General features: G+C 41.8%; 1 protein-coding gene across 5 annotated transcripts in view; it reads left to right on the top strand.

The window, feature by feature from the left end:
- Positions 1-425: 425 nt before the first annotated feature.
- The window catches only part of LOC136288566 (E3 ubiquitin-protein ligase Topors-like), a 59,551-nt gene continuing 33,845 nt past the window's right edge, over positions 426-26,131 (top strand). For 2 of the 5 annotated variants that reach the window (XM_066181910.1, XM_066181909.1), the window contains exons 1-3: positions 429-811; positions 4,139-4,268; positions 4,961-5,105. The gene's annotated coding sequence lies outside the window, so the exon portion shown is untranslated. Of the gene's footprint in view, positions 812-4,138; positions 4,269-4,960; positions 5,106-25,849; positions 25,950-26,131 lie in introns of all 5 variants that reach the window. The other 3 variants (XM_066181913.1, XM_066181911.1, XM_066181914.1) reach the window with 3 other exon arrangements.

Genomic DNA, 26,131 nt, shown 5'->3' with positions numbered 1-26,131 from the left:
TAAATGTTGTATAAGTTTACCCCTACTTTGAAAAAGATCTATTTTAAGGGTAAATATCCTTGAGTAAGTTTGAATGTAATCAAGCAATTAAGTAAAAAAATTACTTAAACAAGTAATTGTGAATGTCTGTGGTACATAATAACTGGCAAATTGTGGGAAATTTTCAGATTTGCTCAGAGTTGCCTTAATTCAGGGAAGAATTGATGAAAAATAATGTGAGCTAGGCCTTGTGCTTATCTTGCACCTGGCTCAGGCGAGGCCTGAAGACTGAAATATATCTGGAGTGAAGCGAGTCCTCTCAGCTGATGTTGTTTCAGTGAGGAACAGGATAACATCTGCATCTCTGCACCATCCAGTGGCCTCACTCCCCCTTCACTGTGAGAAACAAGCCTTGTTATAAATCTGGTTTGTTAAGGAGATAACGAGAAAACTCTCTGTTGAAGGTCAGAGAGCCTCTACTGCTGCCTCAGAGGGTGGAGGAGGACCCAAGTGTTTATTTTACCTTTTGTATCAACTATAAATTCTGACCAAAACCAACCAAGGTTCTCATTTACGTATTCATTTTCACTCCCCTAAGAATGCAAATGAAGAAAAAAAGAAAACATGCCTTACACGTATGACCACGGTCACCAACATTCCATTCCACCCTATAACAAGTGACCATTCCACCCCTTTGGGAAGGGCAAAAACTATAGTATAAAAGAAAAGGCGTGTTGGTGGCAAAAACGGAGAGGGGGAAACACCACTGCTCACTTCGGATCGGTCCACAGGTTCTGTCTCTTCTCCTCTTTTTCTGAAGGTCCACCATTGGGTAAGTTCTGCATTTCCAGCTGTGTTGGAGCAGGCGTGGGAATGTTTATATACCTGTGTCTATAGACAGATTATATAATATAGATATAATTTTATGTATTTATATATCTGTATCAGTAGATAGATTATTTATATACACACACATATATATATGTATGTATGTTTAAAATATGATATATATATATATATATTGTATTATCTATATCCCTCTAATAGATCTCTGTTACTGCACTCTGACACTGTTGCTAGTGCACCTGTCAGATTGGTAACTGGTAGTTCTGAATCTGCCCTCTGTTGTTTCAATGAACTGATCCATGAATTTTTTTGTGAAATTCAGGTGGATTCACATGAAAGTTTGTGATTCTGGGTTGTACAGGTTCTTCATGAACTCAGCCATGGCATTAGAAGCTGGTAAACTGCATATTTGTGAGTCTGCGATCACAAAAGTTCTTACTGAAAGTGACCAGGATGATAGTGCCAAATAGGCTGAAAAGAGAAACAAAGCCCAGCTGCTCCCAGCCCCTCTGATCTCTGAGGACCAGCTGGAATGGAGGGTTGTTGGGTTTTTTCCCTGCCAAAGTTTTATACCTTTATCACAGCACTAGTTTCAAAAAACAAGAGAAGGAAACATACCTTTTGAGTGATACAGAGCATAGAAGAAACCTTTTGTCCATTGTATTCCCTTACCTCTAAAATTAGCTCTAATTACATCCCGCTCAGAGCATTTTTTTCCTGGTATGGGACATTTCAGATACAGAGATTTTGCCTAATACATGGAAATACCAGTTATTAAAATTACAGTTCTGTTGCAAAAACTTTGAGCAAACCTCTTTTAGGGTCTGCTTAAATTTCCTTTGAAACTGAGCAAGCCTGGCCTGCTTTGCATCATTTGAGCTTTACTGGTATCATGAAATGTGTCTGTGTACAGCCAGGAATTCTGTCTGTTGAAGGCTCTGTGACAATTCTACATTCATTTTCACATGAAGTTTTCATTTTCCTTAAGCTGATGTAGTATTGAATTTTCAAGGGAGTAGAACACACAGCTCACACTAAAATTTGATGTGCCTCTGCTCACAGGCAAAATTGCTTGGATAAATACTTGCCTAATAGGTAACATTTTTGTCCAGTGACAACTAAGTAGCAGTTTCCTTAAAGAGACTGATAAAGGTCACACATAAAAAAACCAGAGAACCTGCTGCAAAGAACTTTGTCCAGAGATTTGCAGGAAAGTGGACAAAAATGGGAGAAAAAACCCTAAAATCTTCTTTCCCATAAAAGGCGAGGTAACACTTTATTCCATGTTTGTGAGCTGCAGAATATTGGCAGTAGGGATTAAAGTGTTCATAGTCAGCTGGGAACGCTCACAGACAAGAAACATTGCTCAAAATTTATGTGGAAGATTGATAGAGAGGTGCACGAAATTCTCCCCTGACCCCTAAATATGTGCTCTCTGAAGTGAGCAGCTATTTGCAGGAACCCTTGGAAAGCGAGGACATCAGTTAAAATACAATTTTGAGGGATTTTTATGATAGTGGGAAGATAGTTACACTTTGCCTAATTATGTACAATTTTGTGATAGCACACTGTAAATTTCAGATGAGAGAATACCTAAAATATCCAAAGATTGCAAATAAGTATTTGCATGTTATTAAAGAGAGTACTTTTACATCCCAAATACTCCTCTTGTTTATACAATAAAGAAAGGATAAAACCATGCTGATTAGAAGAATCTGATTTCTCTTAAGCTATTTCCCAATACACTGTGAGCTGGCACCATGACATGAGACAAAATGCTAGTTTTTACTGCAATGCTGTTTATAGTTTAATTATGTTCTAATACATAGTGTAACTATGTCACATAGTTAATGAGCATAGCTTCAGTCACCCTCAGAAGGTCACTTTATGTGTAAGAGAGCTTATTTGATTGAAAAAAATAATAATATTAATTTACATTTTTAGCCAAGACTATAGACCCTGCATGCTACACCATGATGAAAAAATAGGGCTGGATTTACTTACTGAAGGTGGGGGCAAAGTAAGAAGCTCAAATCACAGTAAATCACTATAAAACTGTCTACGTTTTTTGTACTGTCTGGTTCAGATGAGAGTATCAGTTTCCAGTCACAGAGATAACTGGTGTCAAATGAGCAAAGGGTCAATACTGGAGCACAAAAGTTTAATGATAAAAGTGCAGCAGTTCCCTTGTTCTCCTGTGAGTTGCAGGAGGTTTAAAATCTCAGCAGCACAAGAGGGCATGAGGAAGGATTTCTCCCTAGGCATTAGCACAGGCACCCTTAGATGTCACTGTGCTAAAAGACCAGGCAGTGATGCCTAATATAGGTATTTTCTGAGCACCTGGCTGGTCTCAAAAGAAAATATTCTTTGCTTCTCACATTGATCTGCCTTTGTCCTTCTTCCTTGATTATTTCAGGGATCAGGTGTGTGGCTTTTCTTCCTTGGGCTTACTTCCTAGGTTCTGCGTGATATTACAGATATGAACTTGTTTTGCCTTGCACTCTCTTTTTATTGCAAACAGGTGCTGTTTCTAAACTCCAGGCATGCAACTTCTTAAACTTCTGTCATGCCCATTAAACCAAGCACTTTTTTGTCCCCTCTAGATTTGCCAAGAAAACAAGGAGTGTCCAAAATTATCTTATAAAGTGTCTTCAGCTCCAGTAAACTGGCTGAATGAGAAGTGATGTGTGTGTAGGGCTGGTAGCACTCAACAGACCATCTGTGCAACAGCAGGGCTAGGCTGTTTCAGTTTGTGGATGTGCTTGAAAGAGATCTTTGTTGTAAAAAAACAACCAGAAAACCAAAAAACCAAAAAACCAAAACCAACCAACCAACAAACAAACAAAAAATCCCACCCCCTAAAAAAACCCCAATACAAAACAAAAACAAAAATACCCAACCAGCCAACTCCCAAGACCTGCGCCCCCCCAAAAAACTGCCCGAAACAACCCACCAAAAAAACCCACAACTCCCCCCCCCACCCCAAAAAAACTTACCAGAGAAACAAAAGCTGGAACATGGGGTAGGGAGAATCTGTGCTTATTAACCTTCTTTTTCATCCCAAAGCATGTAATTCAGAGGTTAGGGTGTCCAGCTATAACTCAAGAGACACAGAACTGAATAGTTAATTTCTCCCTTTTATGTTTTTTTTTTCCCCATATAATTGCTTACTGCTTGATTCAATGTAAACAATTTTCTTACCTTTTGAAGGATTCCCAATCTTTTTATGCTTCTAGAATCTAGGTATACAGCTGCAGAAACTGACGTGTTTTGTGCTGGTATTTTCATCAGAAATTATCTGTGGAATTTTCAGGTCACTGGAAATAAAAAAAAAAAAAAAAAAATTGCATTTCAAAAAGGAATTAAGTTGTATCCAGAAAAAAGAAGGTTCCTGTAGAAGGGCATTTCTGAGATTAAGAAGTCCTCCCTCTTACAGAATTCAGGTGAGACAAAAGGTAAAATGAAAATATGTTTAATGATGATAAATTAAATACTACTTTGGGTAGGTGTTTTTTGGATGTGCAGAATGTTAAAAACCAGGTTGGTATATTCAGCAGATGCATTGCTATATGTATGCCACAGGGCAGATAAGAAGATGATGATGTAATGACATCAAGTCATTAACTTCTACAAGTGATATTAGAATTTGAATAATAATGAGAACTTTGTACCCTTTTCACTCCATATCATTCTGTGCAGTACCTTTTAACTCTCCTGAAGAACTCTTTACCTGCTCTGAATACTTTGGGAAACTTGGTGTTCTGGACCATCAAACATTTAGAAAATATGTGTGAAAAACAAACAAAAAACCAACCATACAAAAACAAAACAACAACAAAAAAGCCCCACAAAAAACCCACCCCAAAACAAAGAGAAGAAACAATGACAAGAATCCATGACATTAAATACGAAAAGTTCAGCCACAACTTTGATGACTGGAAAGAAAAAAAACCCCACCAAAACAAAACAAAACAAACCAAACAAACAAAAAAAATCCAAAATGAAACAAAACAAAGCAAAAAAGAATCCATGACATTAAATACATAAAGTTCAGCTATGGTTTTGATGATTGTGAAGCTCTAATATTATGGTGTCCTGAGTCACAAAAATATATTAACTTCATCCTTTTCCCTAGGATTGTAATGGAGAGTCACTCCAGAGACACTGCTTTGCTTTCTTTCTGATGCTGAAAAACGGATGCTTTCTTTCTCTTTTTCTCCCTCACGGCAAAACATTCAGTAGGACAAGGTCTAAGAAAAAAAAGAATCACGTTACATCAGGTATGTACAAATAATCTCCCTCACAGAAAAATGGTGGAAGCAGTGTGGTGCACTGCTGATAGGCTGTGCTTTCAGCTTTCAAAGTTTCTTTGGAAATATACTATATGTTTAGATGGAATGTGATATATGTAGAATTTGAGTTGAGCTGTTGCGTTCTCCCCCTGCTTATTCTCACTTTGCTAGGTAAACTATCTTCTTCTGTAAGACAACTTGAAAAGAATAATTTATTTAATCATGTTGCTTGGATACTGTTAGTCTTCTTTGACCTAGAGCTGCACTCCTAAATCAAGCTTACACAAGTTTAATGAAACTCTAAAGTAGCTTTAGATTAAAAACAATCATAGCATTGCAAAGGCATAATTTTTTTTCCCAGAATGACGTAAGTCTACCTTTACGATGGGATTTTCTTGTGTTTTTCCTGTGGTATAGTTAACAGTCCTGGCAGCTAGAATACAATACAGATTATTTTGTCAAAAATAGTTTCCACTTTCTTTATAAATAACCATTCTAATGACTATGTATTTCCTTTTGTGCTCTTGTAGAACACCACAGAGACAAATTCCCTTAGAAATACTGTACACATTTCCCCAAGATTAAAATTTGGATAACAAAGAAAAACTTCTATTTCATAACCAAGTAATCTGGAGACATTTGAGAATCACTTCTTCTGCTAGAAATAATATTAAGCAGTTAAAACAATATTTTGTTATATAAGAGTCTTTAAAAGACAGAATTCTCTTTGAGAGAAAAATAACTAAACCTTGGGAATGCTTTCACATAGAAGCTTAATATATGCTTGTCTATATCATGCAGATAGTTTTAACACTGAGTATTAGATTTGCCTGATAGCAGGTCGAATGCCAATGGCACCAATGGTTTACATTCACCACTGTCCTGTTGGATAGCTAGAAAATGAAAAGAAAATGAAAAATCTAGAAAATAAGGAACAGGGACTACACATGCATCATCTAACTAAACAACCTCATTATTTCCTGGGTTACTTATTCAGTTCAGGGTTAAAACCTCAGACACTTACCAGCTGATTGATGATCTGTCCATAGAAATTGAAGGGGGACTTTTATGGGGAAAACAAAAAAAAAAGGTTCCCATCAAAACCTGCAGGATTTTTCATTACTTTCGTCCACCTTTTCCCCATTCAACAAGACTTTGAAAAACAACAGGTGGGGGAAAAGGCAATTGTTTTCTTGGAAAACTGGGAGCTTGACTAATGTAGAGTGCATGAAGGAATGTGATAATGTTACTTGCAGCACCAGTTAAAAATTTCTGTCACACATAAAGAATGTATTTTACAGAGGCCATTGTCTTTAGGCTAGGGAAAGTGTATGAAACAAACTATAAACTGGAATACAGGGTAGTTTTGCTGAAAATTACTTAGGAATTTTCAGTGCAGAGGAGTTTGGTGAGTTGGAGCTTAGCCAGACTCCTCAGGTTGTTGTGTGGCCAGGTCACCTCTCCCCAGTATCTGGGATAACCCTCCTATTCTCCCAGCCTCAGCAAGGCCTGGATTTAGGGCATTTCTTGAAGGGGACCTATGCCAGCCCACTGAAAAATTACGGGGTAAATGACTACGAAATTTGGGTTCCCTGAAGCATTAGCAGCAAGCTACATTCATGATAACACCCCTGGCAGAAATGCCAACTAAGCAACTGTGAAATAATTGCACAAAGATTGAATTTGAAGTCCAGGTATTAATTCCTTCCTTTCAGGGACTATAGCTGACTGCATGCCATCCATACATAGCTGTAAGCAGTTTTAATACATTTCAGATGTCCTTGCCACGTCAGCTGCTTTTGTCTGCAATCCTTCACAACATGACCTGGAAGAAAAACTTTTTTGTTTTTAATAGGTTCTTCCCTGCATCACTGTATTAGCCATCTAGCTCTAGTTAAAACCGAAGTCTGGCTTTGATAAGTGTAACTCTAACCATCGTAGTAAAACAACTGGTGAGTGGTCAATCAAGATCACAGGAGATCTGTGTAGAGGAAGTGAAGTAAATTACTGTAGTTAATCACAACAGGGCTTTATACCCCACCTCTCTTGATTTTTTATTCTTTTTTTTTTTTGTATCTGTGTGGCTCTTCCCTTGAGTACACATGGCAAGAACTTAGTGACTCAGATTTAAAGTTTTTTCACCTGTACTATACATAATGATAATGATGAAAAAGGTATTACTTTCATTCCTCAAAAAAATTGACTACAGGAAGCATGCAGATCATCTTAACTTTGTATTTTAGATATGTTCTTTCCAGTTTCACAAACAATGAAAGTATTCTTAGCTAAAAAGCTGGTGGAATAATTTTGAGCTTTTCAGTAATGCCAACTATAGATTTTTTTTCTCTCATTCAGAATATGTAATTTTTGTTCTGGAGAGGCCTTATGTTGTCTTCTCTTTTAAAGGTTGACAGAAAAGCTGTTATGCCTTTGGCAGACTATCATACAAGAGATCAATACAAATCCAGTTTTGAGTAGAGCAATTAGGAGGTCAAATATCAGAGACAGTGTAGTTTCTATTAGCTTGAATTGAATATAGAAGCCATGAAAATGCAGAACATCTTATTTTTATATATATTAGAATGACATAGCTGAACAAGATCCTCCATTTGTGGCCCTTTGCATAAAGTATGCTCATAAATGACCTGTTAACTCAAAAAACTGATACTTTACAGAAAAGAAAGCAAATTGCTCTTGAGTCTCTCATTCTGTCCTGAGAAGTTCAGACTAATAAATTTGAATTTTAAGTGAGTTAAAGCAAATTAATTACATGGTATTTCTCACCTTTAGGGCATATTCTAAGGGAAGATTTTAATTTTTCTGTCTGTTTTTTCTTGGCTATTTACAACTTCCTTGGAGAAAATAAGGCAGCTTTTATAATATCAGTGATAACAGGGACTTCTTGAAAGTATAATTGCTCTTGTTTTTCCTCATGAGGAGTTGTTTCCTAGAGTAAGGAAGGTACTAGAGTTTTATGTGCCTCCTGCCATGCAGGAGCTGCTTTATTAATGGACTTATGCCAGCTTTACTAAGAGATGCTGAAGTCTGGGGTGGCTCTTACTACCCAGCACAAGCTCCTGCTCTAGTGATGTTTTCAGAACAGGCTTGAAGAAAGGAGTTGTTTGTGTGCAAGAGCCTGTGAAGTCTTCCTGGGACTGTGCCAAGTGGCAAAAAGTTTGATCAATTGTGATCACGTGACATGAAAGTTTTACATATCTCTGATTAATTTTTTACTGTGCTTTATTCCAAGCATGAAATCACTGTTGCCTACGTTTGGGAATACCCATTATTGTTGTTTCAGGTCCCACTGGCTATAACATGCACCACCCAAATATGCTGCAGTTTTATTGAATAAGGCTGACTGAGTCTCAGCTTTACCAAGCCAAGAGAAAAGGAACTGTTTGCTTAGAAACAGCATCGTGGTAGGATTTAGATGCAGTACAATTTTGGTTTTATAAGCTTTACAAATTAATTTGAATTAGAAGAAATTGAGAAAGCCTTAAAAATATACATTTGGTACTGCAACTACTTTATCCATCATGATGTATAGGGCATGACATCTTTTTATGCTGTTCTTAAACAATAAACAGTTCTGACATAGAACTGTTAAATAAATGTACAGCTTAGACAGAATAAAGTCTGATAGGTTTGGAACAAAACAGGCCATGGAAATTGGTACCCACTATTTAAAATACATTTTCTTTCCTTATCCACTCTTTTCTTCGATAAGTGTTTGAAATTACAGGTTCTGTATTTCTGGTGCTGAGCACAAGCAAAAGATGAAGCTCAGGGTGCCCAAGCAGCTGTGAGTCTCACCAGGGGATGCTCCACTTTGCATTCCCAAAATGGGGAGGGTCAGCAACTCCACAGCAGTACAGTTAAACAGTCACGACTTCCCCAAAGGGCTCTAAAACTGGATACAAAATTCGTGGGAATAATTATGACACAGAGTCAGACAGTAATTACCACCTTCCTGCCTTTTTTGTTTACCTTAGTGTTGCCTCAGGGATGAAAGTATCAGGTCCCCGGCTGAAAAACTGGGAATTTGACTGTTGGGGCTTTTTGTTTAGTTTTGTTTGTTTGTTGGTTTGTTTGCTTTTAGTGACCATAGTTCTTGAAGGAAGAGCAGAGGATACTGCTATTCCATTTCCCAGAGTTCAGAAATTTTCTGAGGTTGCTTTGATGTTCAATGTCCAAATGGGAAGGGGAAAGGTCCAGGACTAGAAGTTTCCTTTCATCAGTAGAGAGGAGCCCTGTTTTCCATCCTATTTAACAGAGTTAATGATTTAGTTATCCCCTTATCCGACTTCCTGATTTTGGTGCCTAAAGGCAGATTGTGTGAAGCCACTTTCTTCACCATTGCTTTGCTCTGTTCTGACAAATTAGTGATTAGAATTTCCCTGTGTACTGTTAAATAAGCTGCAGAATGTGCAGTAGCTGAGTTTGACTTCTGGGTATAACTTTGTGACAGCATTCATGGAAACAGTATTTGTGGAAATCAGCTTTTAGAGACTACAGTCCAGAAGGATCTTTATCACTATCATTTGCTATAAAAGATATTAGTTGGCTGAAAATTTCTTTTGCCATTCAGCTTTCCTCGTAACTTTTATCTTGCTCTTGACACACAGTATGACATTATTAGAATGCCTTGTCACTAGCAGGTTATTTAGTTAGTATTTTAAAATAGACAAAGACATAAGAGGCCAAGAATGAGAATAGGAGCAAGAAAATTAAAATAAATTAAACAGGTAAATGTTGAGAATTGGTTTTAATAGGAATACTGACAAAAACTTTGATATAAGACATTTTTCTGAAGAAAGCAGTATGCTCAATACTGGAAAAAAAATTATGGGTTTAAGAGAGCTTTTCAGAGCATGCATCCAAACAGAGATGTGGCTCTGCACAGGTGCTGGGAGCAGCAATGAGGGTTTACTCTGCACTGAGATAAACTGAGCTTTGAGTTGTAGTACCAGGCTTTTAAAATAGGGCTCCTTGACAGAGGGAGGAGCAACGTTGTTTTGCAAAGTGTAATTGTTTATGTTCATTACTGCTGGAGCACTGCAGCAAGGGGATGATTTACAGGCTATGACCAGCCTGGGCTTATTCTCTCAGTAATGCAGATGACTTCTGTGTCAATTGGTCTCTGAGTACATTGTCAGCTTCTACTTTCCCAAATTCTAATTAGCAAAAGATCATTAACAAAGAGGGCAAGACCATGAGACAAGATGCCTCTCATGTTCCAGGATAAAAGCTAATTATCTGAGTTCAAGAAAAAAAAAATCAACATGATGATGCAGTTTAAGATAATTGCTCAGTCTACACAACTCTGGAGCAGTTCTTCCATACCTTAGGACTTTTATTCTGTTCTCTAGTCTAAGTGACCCTGTTTTTTTCAATTTTTATGTAGCGAATACCAGGGGTTTTATTATTTTTCTGAACTTCCAGGCTCCAAGATATAGTTTTCTCTGCTTTGTGTGACCAGTTTAGTTTGTGTCATCCACTGTTTTGCTTCCTTGTTTTGGAGCAGCAGAGCTTTGGTGATACATTCTCAGACAAATTAAGTCCCCTGTTATAGAGCAATTGATTGGTCAGTAATTCCTTAAATGAATTTATTCAGTTGATTATCTTACTCACTCAAAGAGGTTAATTGTATCACATAAGTGATTTACTTACTCTTCCTTTCTGCTGCTCATTTATTATTGTGTCTATGGAAAAGCTTGTGGATGTGTGGATTTGTAGCTTGTGTGTGCACACCTTTGGGGAGAGGTCACAGCAAGTGTTCTGTCTTAGGGTCAGGAAATCAAGTAACAAGAATTATTCTACAACAACTCACCATTATGAGAGGTCTTCGTCCTTATTAGCTCTTTGTAAAATTGGCTTCTTAAAACTGCCAGAATGGAGAGGAATTTGCATGCATCCCATATCTAAATAGTTATAAGTGAGGCTTAACTGACCCAGTTAAATTGCAGTTTAAATTGCAGACCCAGTTAAACTGACCCTGTCTTAAACTGCACCTGTAAAGAGCAATAACACAAGCCAGATTTTTCAATAGGCCCAATGCCTTATGGGACACTTGGAGATGAGATCAGGTTTAAGGATGGGGTTGCCCAGAGAGGCTGTGGAGTCTCCCTCACTGGGGATAGTCTTGAACCATCAGGCCCTGATGGGGGAGGGAGGTGGGACCAGATGACCCACTGTGGTCCCTTTCCAGCTGGGGCCACCCTATGGTACTGTGATACCTGATGCTAAGAAAATATGATTTGGTTTGGTTTATGCCAAGCAGCAGTGGTTATAATCTGAAAAGGGGAAGATTCTAATTCCAAAAAAGATAAAAGGAGCTACAATGTAGTGAGCCTGGCAGAGGAGCAGGGATGCAAGGCAGCAATGAGAGCCCTGTCTCAGGAGGTTTTTCAAGACATGTCTGGATGTTGTGTGGTCCTGAGCTGTCACTCTGAATTTACTTACCTGTGTAAAATGTGGGTGAATTTAGTCAGCTGGTATTTTTTGCCATGGCAATTTGCAAAATTGATCTTGAAAATGTTTTGGTGTATTGCCTTCACCCTCAGTGATACAATTCCATTTAAAATTTTCTGGCCATGGCGTCTTGATTGTTGCCTGAACCAAGTGTCTACACATCATGCTACACCAAAAGCAAATGACGAAGGATGAAAGTGTAGACAAACATTCAATCTAAAAAGCATTTTCCAGACATTTCAAATAGCAAATACTTCACACAGGGGAGGAATAGACAAGTTTCCAAACTATTTGCTAAACAAAACAGAGGCTAAATTCTTTATGAATAGGATTAATAATTGAATAGTCAGTCAGCTTTAGCTTTAATTTTCTTTCCCTCTGTTGCATTCCTGTGCTTACTAAATCATTTCAGAATACAAGTTCCCAGGTGACCAATTTTTCTCACCCTTGGCAAACCTCTAAAAGTCAGAGAGTGGACAGGCACATCTCTTTGGAGGTTCAGGTTCATGACTCAGCTTCTTATAAACAACATTCCCTACTTTGCTCCTGGAGAGGGGGGAGTAAGATGGAGTATACAATAGTTGAACAAGGAAAGAGGGGAAAACAGGTGAAGGGAAGGTAAAAGTGAAGTGGTGTTTGCAAACAAAAACCTCCTCTGTTTTCAGAATTAATCCAAACACAGGAATGACCAAAGCTTTTGATGGGAAAATAGGATGTGAAGACAACATGAAAAGATGCAGCAGTTAAGAGAAAGGAGATGGTTGCTATGTGATGGATGTAAAAATAAAACAAAAAGAGAAAAAACTTTTCTTTTTGAAAAGAGGACTTTTTGAGAGACAAAACTGAACAGGGAAACTCTCCATTTCAAAATACAAATTAACATTGTGGCAGTTAGAAAAAATCAACTGTTGGGTAAAATGAATGTGCATCTTGGTATGAATTTTCAGGGGATATTTACATTCATATGGGATTGCAAAAGAAAACACCCCAACTACTGAACAAAATACAAATCAGTATTTGCCAGGGACTGGAAATTGGAGGATGAGGGGGAGGAAGGGGAATGTTGTCACTGTAGCCCATGCAATTGGTGATAGAGACATTTTTCTTGGACATGATGCTAGGAATGGGCTGAATGGAGCTGGAAGTATTTAAGTAACAGAGAAATGTGCCCATTCTTTCCCATTTTGTATATTCTTTCCTGTCCCTTCTAAAACAATATTTTTTTTTAGCCTGTTAATCTGTCTGAATACCACCCCAGCCATTCTGATTTAGTCCATCTAAGCCAGTCAAGTTATTCCTTTGTCTGAACTCCCCTTTATATATTTTTCCTCTTATACTATGGTGTAAGAAAAATTTTACCTGATTTTATTGCCCTTGATTCCAGGATTTCTGGATATTCCCATCACACATCTTATTCTTCTCTCTCCTGTTCCTCTCCAAACAGCCAGTAGCTGCAGGAACACTTAGTGCGCTGAAATGACAAAATGTTTCCAGCCACAAACTTTATTGGCCTGCTCTGGACTTGATAGCTGAATTTAAACTAGAATTTGCAACAGAATGTTGAGTTAAAAGGAAGGTGCGGTCTTCTGCTGGACCTTGTTTATTCTACTTCCTGCAAGCCTTTGCTCCTTAGCAAATCTGAATGCTTTTAGAACTATGTAATTGTTTTGCAGTTTGTCAGTAACTTTTACAAATTGCATGCTGTCACTGAGCAGATTTTCAGCCAGCTAGGTGAAGCCTTTCACTTCTCTGACTCTTTCTATTTCATCCTCTCCACAGGAAAAAAAGGTCCTACTGAGTTCTTACATCTGTTTGGGGTTTTTTTTTTTTTTTTCCTACAATGACAGAAGAATATAGAGGATGTAAGCCTAATTTTCGAGGTAGAGCCTAAATTATAGTTCAGGTTTATTCTGTAAAAGAGGAATTCCCGATGAGAGCATGTAGGAAACAACAGGAACACCCCAGGCCTCCTTTGGTCCATCCGCAAACCGGGATAATGTCACAGGAGTAACCAAGCCTCACTGGAGATGTGCTCAGAAGACAAATGGGCAATTCTCTGGGTTGGTAATGAAGAGTAAGTGGTGATATATTTCAAAATGCCAGACTTTAGGTGTCAGCAGGGGTTGCCATGATCCAGAGCACTGATTTTCCTGCTTACAGCAGTTACTTCTGCTCTGCCGTGTCTAAGGCCTGGGGTCCAGACTTGCTGGGGATGAATGTGGAAGTCCTAACCCAAGTAACCTGCAGGGCTCCAATCATGTGAATGTGTCACCTTGAGGCAAGGAAGGACCATCAGTCCCCCAATGAGGAGGAACTGAGCAGTGAGGTTGCTGGCTGCTCAGCAGTGTCACAAAAGAGATGATGTGGCTATAGCCTAAGTGCCTGTAGGAGTTCAGCAAAGAGTCAGGTGTCCAGTTACAGGTGGTTCTTTCTGAAATCATCCCAATAAAATTCTTCAGGACTGATTTATTATGCCTTGACTGATTTACTATTATATTATGCCATCTATATTATACATAGAGAAGGAGGTAAGAGGGAGGTTCTCAACACACAGACAAGATTCCTTTTCCCTGAAAAATGCTTCCTGGACATTGTTTCTTGGTGGTATTTCTTCCCATGCCCTGTAGATATGCAGATGTTCTGCATATTTGCCATTATCTCATGTATGTAAGCAAAAGAGAGTTTGCAGTTGGTTTTGGTAATAATAAATCCCATCAGTTCTCTTTTTACTCTATTATTCCAGCAAGAAACTTTGGTCATTTATTTGTTTGGATTATTTCTGAAACTGGAGGAAGCTTGGTTTTGGAAGAATTTCATTTTTACCACCCCTTAACCTGTTTTTACCCCCTTTCTTTGCTCAGCTATGCTACACTTCCACCTTATTTCCTCCTGAGCTGTCAAAGCACTTTCACACTGTTGCAGTTTATTGTAGGAACACCAATTATGTCTCCTAGAGCACCAGCCCATTGATTTAACACAATAATCTCAAAGATATTTTCCAACTTCAGTGATTCTATGATATTTTCCAACTTCAGTGATTTTATGATTCTATAACAATTCCAATTCCTGAATTTTTATTAGTCTCTTGAAATGGTCCATGTCCTTTATGGGATGTCCAGGGCAGTGTGTTGAGATGCTGAAGTCCAATATGTGACTCCAATTTCCTCCAAACACGAAGGGGCTTACCATGTTCCTGCCTGTGGGCTCGAGGAATTCAGGCTTGCTGTGATGGGAATGTTTAGAAGACTTACCAATCAGGCCAGTTTTAAGCTTTACTGAAATAATTCGTTATGAATGCCCTGGTTGCTGGTGGCCAGTTCTCACACCATGTTAATCAGCACTTGTTATACATGAACCATTAAATTAAACAATAGTACTCTAAATTATCGGTGGCTTTTACAGTGTTGTGGAGCTGATGCCAAACAGGGAGCCCAGAGGCCTAGAGCCCCTTGTTAGTGCTTGCCCTGAAATCAAGGTGAGTGGGGTTGAGAGAGCTTCAAGGAGAAAAATCAGAACTAAGCTGAATTTGATTTCCTTCTTCTCAGGCTTTCCCTCCTCATGCCTGTATTTACGCTGTCCTCCCTGTCCACAGGGGGAAGGTTTCTCTTCTGCTCACTCTTCCATTTATTTGGATTTTTTCTTCACACTCATCTTTCTCGTGTAAATTTACCCTCTGTTGCCTTTTGGAATGATCACACCAGTCACATCCTTATCTAAAACTGTGCCTGGCTTCCAGGATTACAGAAACCTTGCATCCTATTGTTATTCTATTCTGGTACACCTATATCCAAGTTCAAGCCAAAATTACATTAATTTATGCAGATTGGTACTTCTGAGATTTATAGGTGAGCCTCTGCTTTGGCTGGAGTGCTGACACACCTGTGAATATACACCCCTTCCTCACAGATTTGAAGGAATGCAGAGAGAGAAGGATTTCTTCAGAATCCAGAAGTTCATTCCTGTCTTGGTTTGGGAAGACAGGTATTTGCCAGGTAATAAAAAAAAAAAAAAACCAAAAAAACCCTGCAGTTTCCTTTGGGATGGAGAATGTATACCCCTCCCCCCCTTTTTTTTCTTTTTCAATTATAAATTACAATCAGAGGCTCTTAGGCAAAGATTTGGGAAATAGGAATAGCAGTTCTTTACTAGTATGTATTACAAAGCAAACAAACACACACACAAAAAACCCTACCAAACAACTACAGCATTAATAACAAACGAAAACAGTACCAAGAACCTCGAGGGCTTTGTTTCACAAAACCCAGGGCAGTTTGGTTTCGGTGTCCCTGCAGGATCCTCAGAGCACCAAGCTGAAACAGTGGAAAAGTCCCGGGCTAGTAGCTGGGATGGCAGGGTGTCTCGGAAGGCAGGGGCAGGATGTCCCGGCAGGGCAGGGGGTGCAGGGTCACGCTGCAGCAAGAGGAGCAGCGCCGAAGAAGCCGAGGGCGGGGCAGAACCGGCCCAGCTCCCGCGGGTGACAGAGGAATCTCAGGATTCAGGCCGAACCGGTGATAGTAGATTTCTCAGGACTGGATCCCTTTGGCCACAGTGAAGCTCTTCCAGCCAGCAACAGCCATTCTCTCTCTCCCGAACGCAGGAAAAAGAAGAGCTCGCAGCTGCCTCAAGCTCTGTCTTTTACCTGCATTATCTCCCCCTTCCACCTTTGTCCACTTCTTTGTTTTGGTTAAGTACTCTCAAGTATCCAACACTTGGTCTCCTTGGTAACTTATGGGGAAAAAATTCTTTAGAGAAAGAAGGAACAAACCTAACCCTCAACATTATCCACCCTGAATTTTTTTCCCATAGTAACATATTACATTGAGTTTTAACTGTTTATATATATATATATATAAAAATGTATATATATATATATACATGCAAATATGGATACAGCCACATTGTCATGGGTGGTTCACCCCAAAACAAAGGCCCTTGAGGTACGCATCGGGTCTCTCCATCTTTTTGCATCACCCACCAGGTGCAACCTGGTCCCTGAGCAAAGACAACCCCACGGATGGGATTGTCTTTGCTGGAGGCAGGATTAATCCAAACAGTTTTCCCCAGCATACCTCTCATGTGTACCACTGGAACCTTATCTCCGTCTGTCTTTTGCAAGGGCTCAGATTGGGCAGGACCTGCTCGGTTGGTGGAACCTCGAGTGTTCACCAACCAGGTGGCCTTTGCTAAATTAATATCCCAATTCCTGAAGGTTCCCCCACCCAGTGCCTTCAAGGTATTTTTAAGCAGGCCATTGCACTGTTCAACTTTCCTGGCCGCTGGCGCATGATAAGGAATATGGTACACCCACTGAATGCCATGTTCTCTAGCCCAGGTGCTTATAAGACTATTTATTGAAATGGGTCCTATTGTCCAACTCGCTTGTCTCAGGGGTGCCATGTCTCCACAGGACTTGTTTTTCCAGGCCCAGGATGGTGTTCCGGGCAGTAGCATGAGGCACAGGGTAGGTCTCCAACCATCCAGTGGTGGCTTCCCACTATGGTTAGCACATAGCGCTTGCCCTGGCGGGTTTGGGGAAAGGTGATGTAGTCAATCTGCCAGGCTTCCCCATATTTATATTTGGACCACCGCCCACCATACCATAAGGGCTTCACCCGCTTGGCTTGCTTGATTGCAGCACATGTCTCACAGTCATGGATAACCTCAGAAATACTGTCTATGGTTAAATCTACTCCTCGGTCTCAGGCCCGCTTATAGGTGGCATCTCTGCCCTGATGACCTGAGGCATCATGGGCCCATCGAGCTAGGAACAACTCTCCCTTGTGTTGCCAATCTAAATCTATCTTCGACACTTCTATCTTGGCAGCCTGATCTACCTGCTTGTTGTTTCGGTGTTCCTCATTAGCCCGACTCTTGGGAACATGGGCATCTACATGGCGGACTTTCACAGGCAGCTTCTCTACACGAGTGGCAACGTCCTTCCATTCATCAGCAGCCCAGATTGGTTTTCCCCTATGCTGCCAGTTGGCCTTTTTCCACCTTTCCAGCCAGCCCCACAGAGCATTGGCTACCATCCACGAATCAGTGTAGAGGTAGAGCTTTGGCCACTTCTCTCTTTCAGCAATGTCAAGGGCTAATTGAACAGCTTTGAGTTCAGCAAGTTGACTTGATCCCCCTTCTCCTTCAGTGGCTTCTGCAACCTGTCGTGTGGGGCTCCATACAGCTGCTTTCCACTTACGGTTCATTCCCACGATGCGACAGGAACCATCAGTGAAAAGAGCATAGTGTGTTTCTTCTGCTGGCAGTTGGTTGTATAGAGGAGCTTCTTCAGCCCGTGTCACTTGTTCTTTCTCCTCTTCGTCCATGAGACCGAAGTTTTCTCCTTCCGGCCAGTTTGTAATTATCTCCAAAATCCCAGGGCAATTTGGGTTTCCAATACGGGCACGCTGTGTGATGAGGGCAGTCCATTTGCTCCATGTGGCATCGGTGGCATGGTGGGTGGAGGGAGCCTTTCCTTTAAGCATCCACCCCAGCACTGGTAGTCGGGGTGCCAAGAGGAGTTGTGCTTCTGTGCCAATCACTTCTGAGGCGTCTTGAACTCCTTCATAGGCGGCCAAGATCTCCTTCTCTGTGGGAGTGTAGTTGGCTTCAGATCTTCTGTAACTTCGACTCCAGAATCCCAGTGGTCGGCCTCGGGTCTCCCCAGGCACCTTCTGCCAAAGGCTCCAGGACAAACCGTTGTTCCCGGCTGCAGAGTAAAGCACATTCTTCACATCTGGTCCCGTCCTGACTGGGCCAAGGGCTACTGCATGAGCAATCTCCTGCTTGATCTGGGCAAAGGCGTGTTGCTGTTCAGGGCCCCAGTGGAAATTGTTCTTCTTGCGGGTAACCAGGTAGAGAGGGCTCACGATCTGACTGTACTTAGAAATGTGCATCTTCTAAAAACTTATGGCTCTTAGGAAAGCTTGTGTTTCCTTTTTGTTGGTCAGTGGAGACATTGCTGTGATCATATCAATGACCTCAGTGGGGACCTGCCGCCGTCCATCTTGCCACTTTACTCCCAGGAACTGGATCTCTCTGGCAGGTCCCTTGACTTTGCTCTTCTTGATGACAAATTCGGCTTTCAGCAGAATCTGGATGATCCTCTCTCCTTTCTCGAACACTTCAGCTGGAGTCTTCCCCCACACAATGATGTCATCGATGTACTGTAGATGTTCTGGAGCCTCACCCTTCTCCAGTGCAGCCTGGATCAGCCCATGGCAGATGGTGGGGCTGTGTTTCCACCCCTGGGGCAGCCGGTTCCAGGTGTACTGCACGCCCCTCCAGGTGAAAGCAAACTGAGGCCTGCATTCTGCAGCCAGAGGAATGGAGAAAAATGCATTGGCAATGTCAATAGTGGCATACCACCTCGCTGCCTTGGACTCCAGCTCGTACTGAAGTTCCAGCATGTTCGGCACAGCAGCGCTCAGCGGTGGAGTCACTTCATTCAAGGCACAATAGTCCACAGTCAGTCTCCATTCTCCATCAGACTTGTGCACAGGCCAGATGGGGCTGTTGAAGGGTGAGTGGGTTTTGCTGACCACCCTTTGGCTCTCCAGCTCACGGATCATCTTGTGGATGGGGATCACGGCATATCGATTTGTCCGATACTGCCGACGGTGCACTGTTGAGGTGGCAACAGGTACTTGTTGTTCTTCTACTTTCAGGAGTCCAACTGCAGATGGGTTCTCTGATAGTCCCGGCAAGGTGTTCAACTGCTTAAATGTTCTCTGTTTCCACGGCAGCTATTCCAAAAGCCCATCTGAGTCCTTTAGGGTCTTTATAACAGCCATTCCTGAGGAAGTCTATGCCCAGAATACACGGAGCCTCTGGGCCGGTCACAATCGGAAGTTTCTGCCACTCCTTCTTGGTCAGGCTCACCTCGGCTTCAACCAGAGTCAATTCCTGTGATCCCCCCGTCACCCCGGCAATGAAAATTGGTTCTGCCCCCACATGTCCCGATGGCATTAGAGTACACTGTGACCCAGTATCTACCAAAGCTTCATATTTTTGTGGCTCTGATGTGCCAGGCCATCAAATCCACACAGTCCAAAAAACCCGATTTTCCCGTGCCTCTTCCTGGCTAGAGGCAGGGCCCCTCTAGCACTGGTTATTATTCCCTTCTTGGACATACATGGTAGAGGTTCTTTCAAGGGAATCCAACACAGCATTCTCACTTCCGTAATACTTGGCAGCTTGCTCATGGGAAGCTGAGGCTACTTTCATTCTAGTGGAACTCCCTCTGTCAGTGTTTCTCTCTTTGAGCTCATGTATCCGTGCTGCCAGGACAGAAGTAGGTTTCCCACACCACACTCCCATGTCCTCCCCATGGTCCCGCAGATAAAACCACAGGTCAGCTCGAGGGGTGTACCCTCTCTCTCTCGCTGGGGGATGTTGGACTCTGATTCTGAGGCCTGTGACTCGCACCGGTGCTACATGGGAACTGTTCCTTCTCATCTCTGCTCTCATTTCCCTCATCTCCTCTTTGAGTTCCTTCACCACTGCAGAGACACGAGCCTGCATTGGGCCACTGATCATACTTTCATAATTTCTGAGCTTGTTGGCAACAGAACCCACTGTCTCTCGGTTATCCTCGGCATTAATTGTTGCGATGAATGTGGCATATTGAGATGGTCCATGAGTTGCCAGATTCCACAACATGTGCCCTGTGCATTTAACCTTGTCGGGGTCATTATCATGCTGTCCGGTCTTCTCAAAAAGTACTTCCAATACTGCCACTTCTCTCAACTGTTGGATTCCTTCCTCAAGGGTCTTCCATCACATTCTATTGTTGTGCTCTTGCATTCTGTCTCTGTGGACAAATCTCTCTCTCACACTCATTAGAAGTCATTCCCAAAGGGAAAGGGGCCTTTGCTCTCTTACAAATACTTGATTTATACTTGAGTCCTGGGTCAAGGGTCCCAAATTCCTTGCTTCAGCACTATCCAGTTGCACACCTGTACTCATAAGGTCCCAGACTTGAAGTAGCCAGGCTGTATAAGCCTCACATCCTCGTCGTACAATATCTTTTTGCAGATTACGTAGACTTTCATACGTCAGGGACTCGGTGATCTCAACCTGTGGCTCTTCTGTGGATTGTGAGGAATCTCCTTTCTTATCCTTAATACCAGGATCTGATGATTTCACTTTACGCTTCCTTGTTTCCACAGGGGCGACTGCTGCTGGCTGTGGCTGCCCTTGTGGTTCAGCTGGAACCCGGACAGTTGTAACGTCTGTGGGTTCCACTGCTGCACCATCAGTCTCTGCCTTCTCGGGGCAGGGGGAGGGTTTTTCATGAGCTGGGGAAATGTACTCCTTCAGCATTTGGCCTATCTCTTTTACCAGAACCTCAACCCAATCCGGGTGGGTCCTTTCTGAGGCAGGCTGTGGGGCAGAGTCAGGCTCTGGGGTATCATCCCTATTCTGTGGGGTAGGTATCAGGGTGGTTATCCAGGTCAATCTTCCCTTATCTCTGAATGCTAAATAGAATATGCCTATTAGCAGCACCAGACATTATATGATATCATTAGCATTCAGAGAGGATTTAAACCCTTCAAAAACTGGTGGGGCAGACCCAAAGAGGTGGGTAAAGGGTTGGGAAAAAAACTCCCCCGGTGTCATTTCCTCACAGTAGGTACCATTGTTAAAGTAACTACAAAAACACACAGTTAGTGTACGATAGCCCTGAATCCATGTGCCTGCTTTCCAGAGGAAATTAAAAATCTATGAGTTCTTCACCTTATTAAGCCATAAAATAAACTGGATGACAGTCACAGTAGCCTTAGTTATAGGGTCCATGTTTAGATAAGGGTTTCCAAATGGAAGGAATACAGCCACAACCACATGCCATCCAAACCAGGCTAAGTTAGAACACATGATGCTGCCTAATGAGGTTTTTTATATCCAACGCACACAAAAGAAAGTACTAGGTTAGTTAAGAACCGCTATTTCTCTGCCCTTTTCTTTTCTCAGTGCCCTCAAGCCCCATGTTGGGTGCCAAAATCTGTCTTGGTTTGGGAAGATAGGTATTTGCCAGGTAATTAAAAAAAATAAATAACTGCAGTTTCCTTTGGGATGGAGAGTGTAAACCCCCACCCCCCCCGCCTTTTTTTTTTTCTTTTTCAATTATAAATTACAATCAGAGGCTCTTAGGCAAAGATTTGGGAAATAGGAATAGCAGTTCTTTACTAGTATGTATTACAAAGCAAACAAACACACACACACAAAAACCCCCTACCAAACAACTACAGCATTAATAACAAACGAAAACAGTACCAAGAACTTTGAGGGCTTTGTTTCACAAAACCCAGGGCAGTTTGGTTTCGGTGTCCCTGCAGGATCCTCAGAGCACCAAGCTGAAACAGTGGAAAAGTCCCGGGCTAATAGCTGGGATGGCAGGGTGTCCCGGCAGGCAGGGGCAGGATGTCCCGGCAGCGCAGGGGTTGCAGGGTCACGCTGTAGCAAGAGGAGCAGCGCTGAAGAAGCCGAAGGTGAGGCAGAATCGGCCCATCTCCCACAGGTGGCAGAGAAAACTCAGGATTCAGGCCGAACCGGTGATAGTAGATTTCCCAGGACTGGATCCCTTTGGCCACAGTGAAGCTCTTCCAGCCAGCAACAGCCGTTCTCTGTCTCCCCAAACGCCGGAAAAAGAAGAGCTCGCAGCTGCCTCAGGCTTTGTCTTTTACCTGCATTATCTCCCCCTTCCACCTTTGTCCACTTCTTTGTTTCGGTTAAGTACTCTCAAGTATCCAACACTTGGTCTCCTTGGTAACTTATGGGGAAAAAATTCTTTAGAGAAAGAAGGAATAAACCTAACCCCCAACAATTCCCAAGTAATTTAAAGAGACAGAGCAGGTGGGAAGTTAACTTTTTTTTTTGCCAAGGGATGCCCAGGGTCTGTTCCACACAATTCCATCTGTGACAAGGAACTACAGCCAAGCCCGGCTGAGTCCCTCAGCCACAGGTGGGACTGAATGAAAGTGGGAACCTCTGGGTGAGTAAAGGAGTGAGGAAAAGCAAGTACAGGGCAGAAAGGGGAAGTGCACAAATGGGCAGGTGCTGCCAAGCAGCCTGGAGCTGGAGCAGGTGTGCTGGGTCTGGTGAGAGCACTAGAAGAAGGAGCTGCACAGGAGAGGACTGAGTCCCTGCAGGGCTCCAGGTGAGGGGACTGGGGAGATATTGGGCCCCGAGGGAAAGGTGCTGGGTGTGTTTTGTCTTTGTCAAAACCTGATTTGGTTTTAACCTGTAGTAAATTAAACTTTTCTTTAACAAATCTAGCTGGACTTGCCTACAGCAGCACCTTGCAGGCAAAATCCCTGCAGCTCTCTGGGCCCACAGGCTGTCCCATCCCACTTTTCTTCATCCTGCTGAGGGTGAATGGCAGGGATGGATGGATGGATGGATGGATGGATGGATGGATGGATGGATGGATGGATGGATGGGTGTCCTCTTACCCCCCATGGCTTTAAAGCTGCAATCAGCACATGCTGGAGGCTTGTTCTAGAATATGCACTGTATGATGTTCTATGCTACTGCCTCTGACTGGGAAGAAATGGAATTGGTGGCCCAAGTGAGTGCCTTCACTCTTGTCCTCCCAAAGACTTGGGACCTGGCAGTTTGTGAATACCTTGCCTTGGGAGATGGTCTTTTCATGGCATATCACTTGCACATTAATTCCTTTTCTACTTAGCCTTTGCACCACTCAGATTCAAGAGAGGATCAGAACATAATTCTTATTTTCCACCAGGAGAGATGGAATAACAGACTGCAGACCCTGCAGCTGAATCTGCCAAGAGGGGCCAGCAGCAGCAGTATCTCCCACAAAATTGCTGTTGCTGTTAACTTATTTAGGAAGTTGGATTTTATATCAGTCATAAATTAAAGCATTTCCAATAAGAGATGCTTGATACTTCATAAATACTTCATCAATTAAATGTTCCTTCTGATGCCCGCAAGCTCAGATATTACACTTCACATCATTAAAATCCTCACTTATGACCTTCGCAGCAGATAAGTCATATCCTCTTTCATCTGATGGATTTTATTATAATGTCATTATATGTAAAATTACTGTAGGAAGATGTTTGCTTTACATAGTTCAAAGATATGCAGAGTTATAGACCAAGAGCTTCGATGAGCTCTGACAAGAAGCAACTTTAGTGTGTCCTTTATTTTCAGGAATTGAGTGCAGTGTGTGCATGGGACAGGCTTTTATGTGCAGAGCTGCCACATGGCTGAAAAATAAATGGAATGAAATAATGTTTAGATATTGTATGTGTTTGCATCAGAGTGCTTGTAAGAACAGGTCAGGTTTGCTTTAGCATCCTAAAGGCTACTGAGTTTTGTTTCCAGCACAATAAAAGGCCCAGTGCCTATGAGAAAGTAGAGTTGTGTACTTCAAATCTACTCAGAGTGGCATCAGACCAGGACTTCTTGTGAAGTCATTAAGGATAAAAGGGCGTGAGGGAAATCCTTCTTGCTAAAAGCAAAGGGTCAATATAGTTTTGAGAATATCAGGAGTTGAAATGACTTTAAGCAAAAGAACACTGTGGTGTAATTCCTGTGCACTGTACAGATGTTCTTAGTTTTTATTTTAAACCTTAAGAGAAGATGTTATGAGAGCTATTTGCACTTAACGATGCTCCAATTTCTCATTCAAAGCTGACTGAATGAAGGCTACCATGAAACTACTTTACAACAGGTTCCTTTTATGAACACTTCATGGACATAAGTAATATTAAAGGCACCACCAAGTGTCAAAAATTATGTAGCAATGCACCTCTGAATGCAATTTTTATTTGCTGTGCTCTATAATCAGCAAATACAGGGTTAAAACAGTGCTGCCATTGAGCATTATTTTATTGCAGTGGTCCATGAATTTGTGTGGTGTAATCAGCTTGTACAAGCTGGAGAAATTAAAGTTATTAGAATGTCACACTTGGTTTTCTAGCAAAGACCAGCAGTCTGAGGTTTGGGAGCTTCAGTGTAGACAACAGGGTTCTGTTCCTTGCTGTGCCAGGTGCGTCACCACGTGCTGCTCACACACATTGAAATGAGATTTCTGACACATCACAGCATGGTGTGAGGCAGGACTTTTGCAGGAGTTTCTTCTAAAAGTGCTCCTCTGAAACCACGGACACCCACTCTAAGGGGACAAAAAAAATCCTGTTTTCTTTCCCATGTGTCTTCTACGTAAGTGGTCCTTGCCCTTTCTGTGAGGCTCTTTCTTTAATGTTTTCAGACCTGATTTTAGAATAGTACATACTTCTTTTTTTCCTGAGTTGTCCCTTTAAAAAACGCTACTCCTTGTGCAGTGACCTGAACAGCTAAGTTTGTGTTTGCATCCACCAAATGAGGAACACATTACAGAGGCTCTTAGAGCTGATGAGGCACAGCCCCACTATAGGACTGTCTTCTTCAAATTCACCTTAGCAGCTGGATATGAGCTGGCATTGTTCCATGGACTTAATAGTTTTGTAGATTTTTAGGGACAAAAGGGGCCATTACTGTAATCATTTCCTCTCTTCCCATGTAAAATGAACCTTAGAATTTCAGCAGATAATTCCTGTATCAAGCTTGATGGCCTTTACTGTAACTGGAGCACATGTTACAGAAAAATACCTGTTTTTTTCAAAGGATCAGGAAATGGATATTCTCCATGGCCATTCCACCTAGTTAGTATTCTAGAGGTTGATACTCTTTTCTGATAAAGAGGTGTGTGATGAGCAGCTTAACTTTTCAACACCTGAAACCACTGTTTTCCATGTGCTTTTGTCAACCAGATAATTATCCAAGGTTTTCTTACATAGACAGCCAGGTCAGGGTCTAGTCCCTTCTGGCATTGCACACACATTGCACACACTTCATAACAGCTAAGAAGCTGACCTGTTGTGTCTTAAAAAGTGCTAAATATACTCGAAGAAGTAAAACTTATGCCTATTATGAAGGCAAGGCCCAAACCACACACCTTTAACAGTGTAGGTGGAAACGAGACCCTGATGTATGGATTGTGTGGACTGATTTCAGCAGAGTGAATTTATCTGAGTGCCTCAAGAATTTCACACTTCCCCTGACAGCTGATGTACCTTGGTGCTGATCCATGGCAGAGATACATGTCAGTCAAGTAACACAGCTCTTCACAAGGTGGTTCAACTGACAACTTAAGTTCGAGCTGGTTTGATTTCAAACTGTCTTCACCCTGAAAGGGTAATATTACAAAAATGGCTGCTGATTGCATGCTCTCTCTCTTTCTGTTTTGCAAGTGTCTGCAAAAAACATCTTGAAGGACTTGGATTCAGGACTAGAGCCTGGGGCATGGAATGAAAAGACAGTGCTGAGGACAAGACTTGTGGCAGAGGGCAGGTTTGTTTCCCAGGGTAGCTTTGTAAGCAGCAAATTTACTTGCTTGAGAAAGATGGAGCCTTGGGGACTGGATAGCTTGACAAAAACTAGAGGAGAATGAATTCATCAAGAAACTTGGGGATTTCCTCAGGCAGCTGACTGGTGGCTCCCAAGGACTCCCGAGGCAGAAGCAGCTCTTTGTA

The sequence above is a fragment of the Chamaea fasciata genome, unplaced genomic scaffold, assembly GCF_029207755.1.
Source record: "Chamaea fasciata isolate MVZ Bird 193981 ecotype frontalis unplaced genomic scaffold, bChaFas1.0.hap1 SCAF_4, whole genome shotgun sequence".
Taxonomy (NCBI): Eukaryota; Metazoa; Chordata; class Aves; order Passeriformes; family Sylviidae; genus Chamaea; species Chamaea fasciata.
The sequence above is the reverse complement of the archived record's forward strand: the minus strand, read 5'-3'. Positions and strand labels throughout refer to the sequence as shown.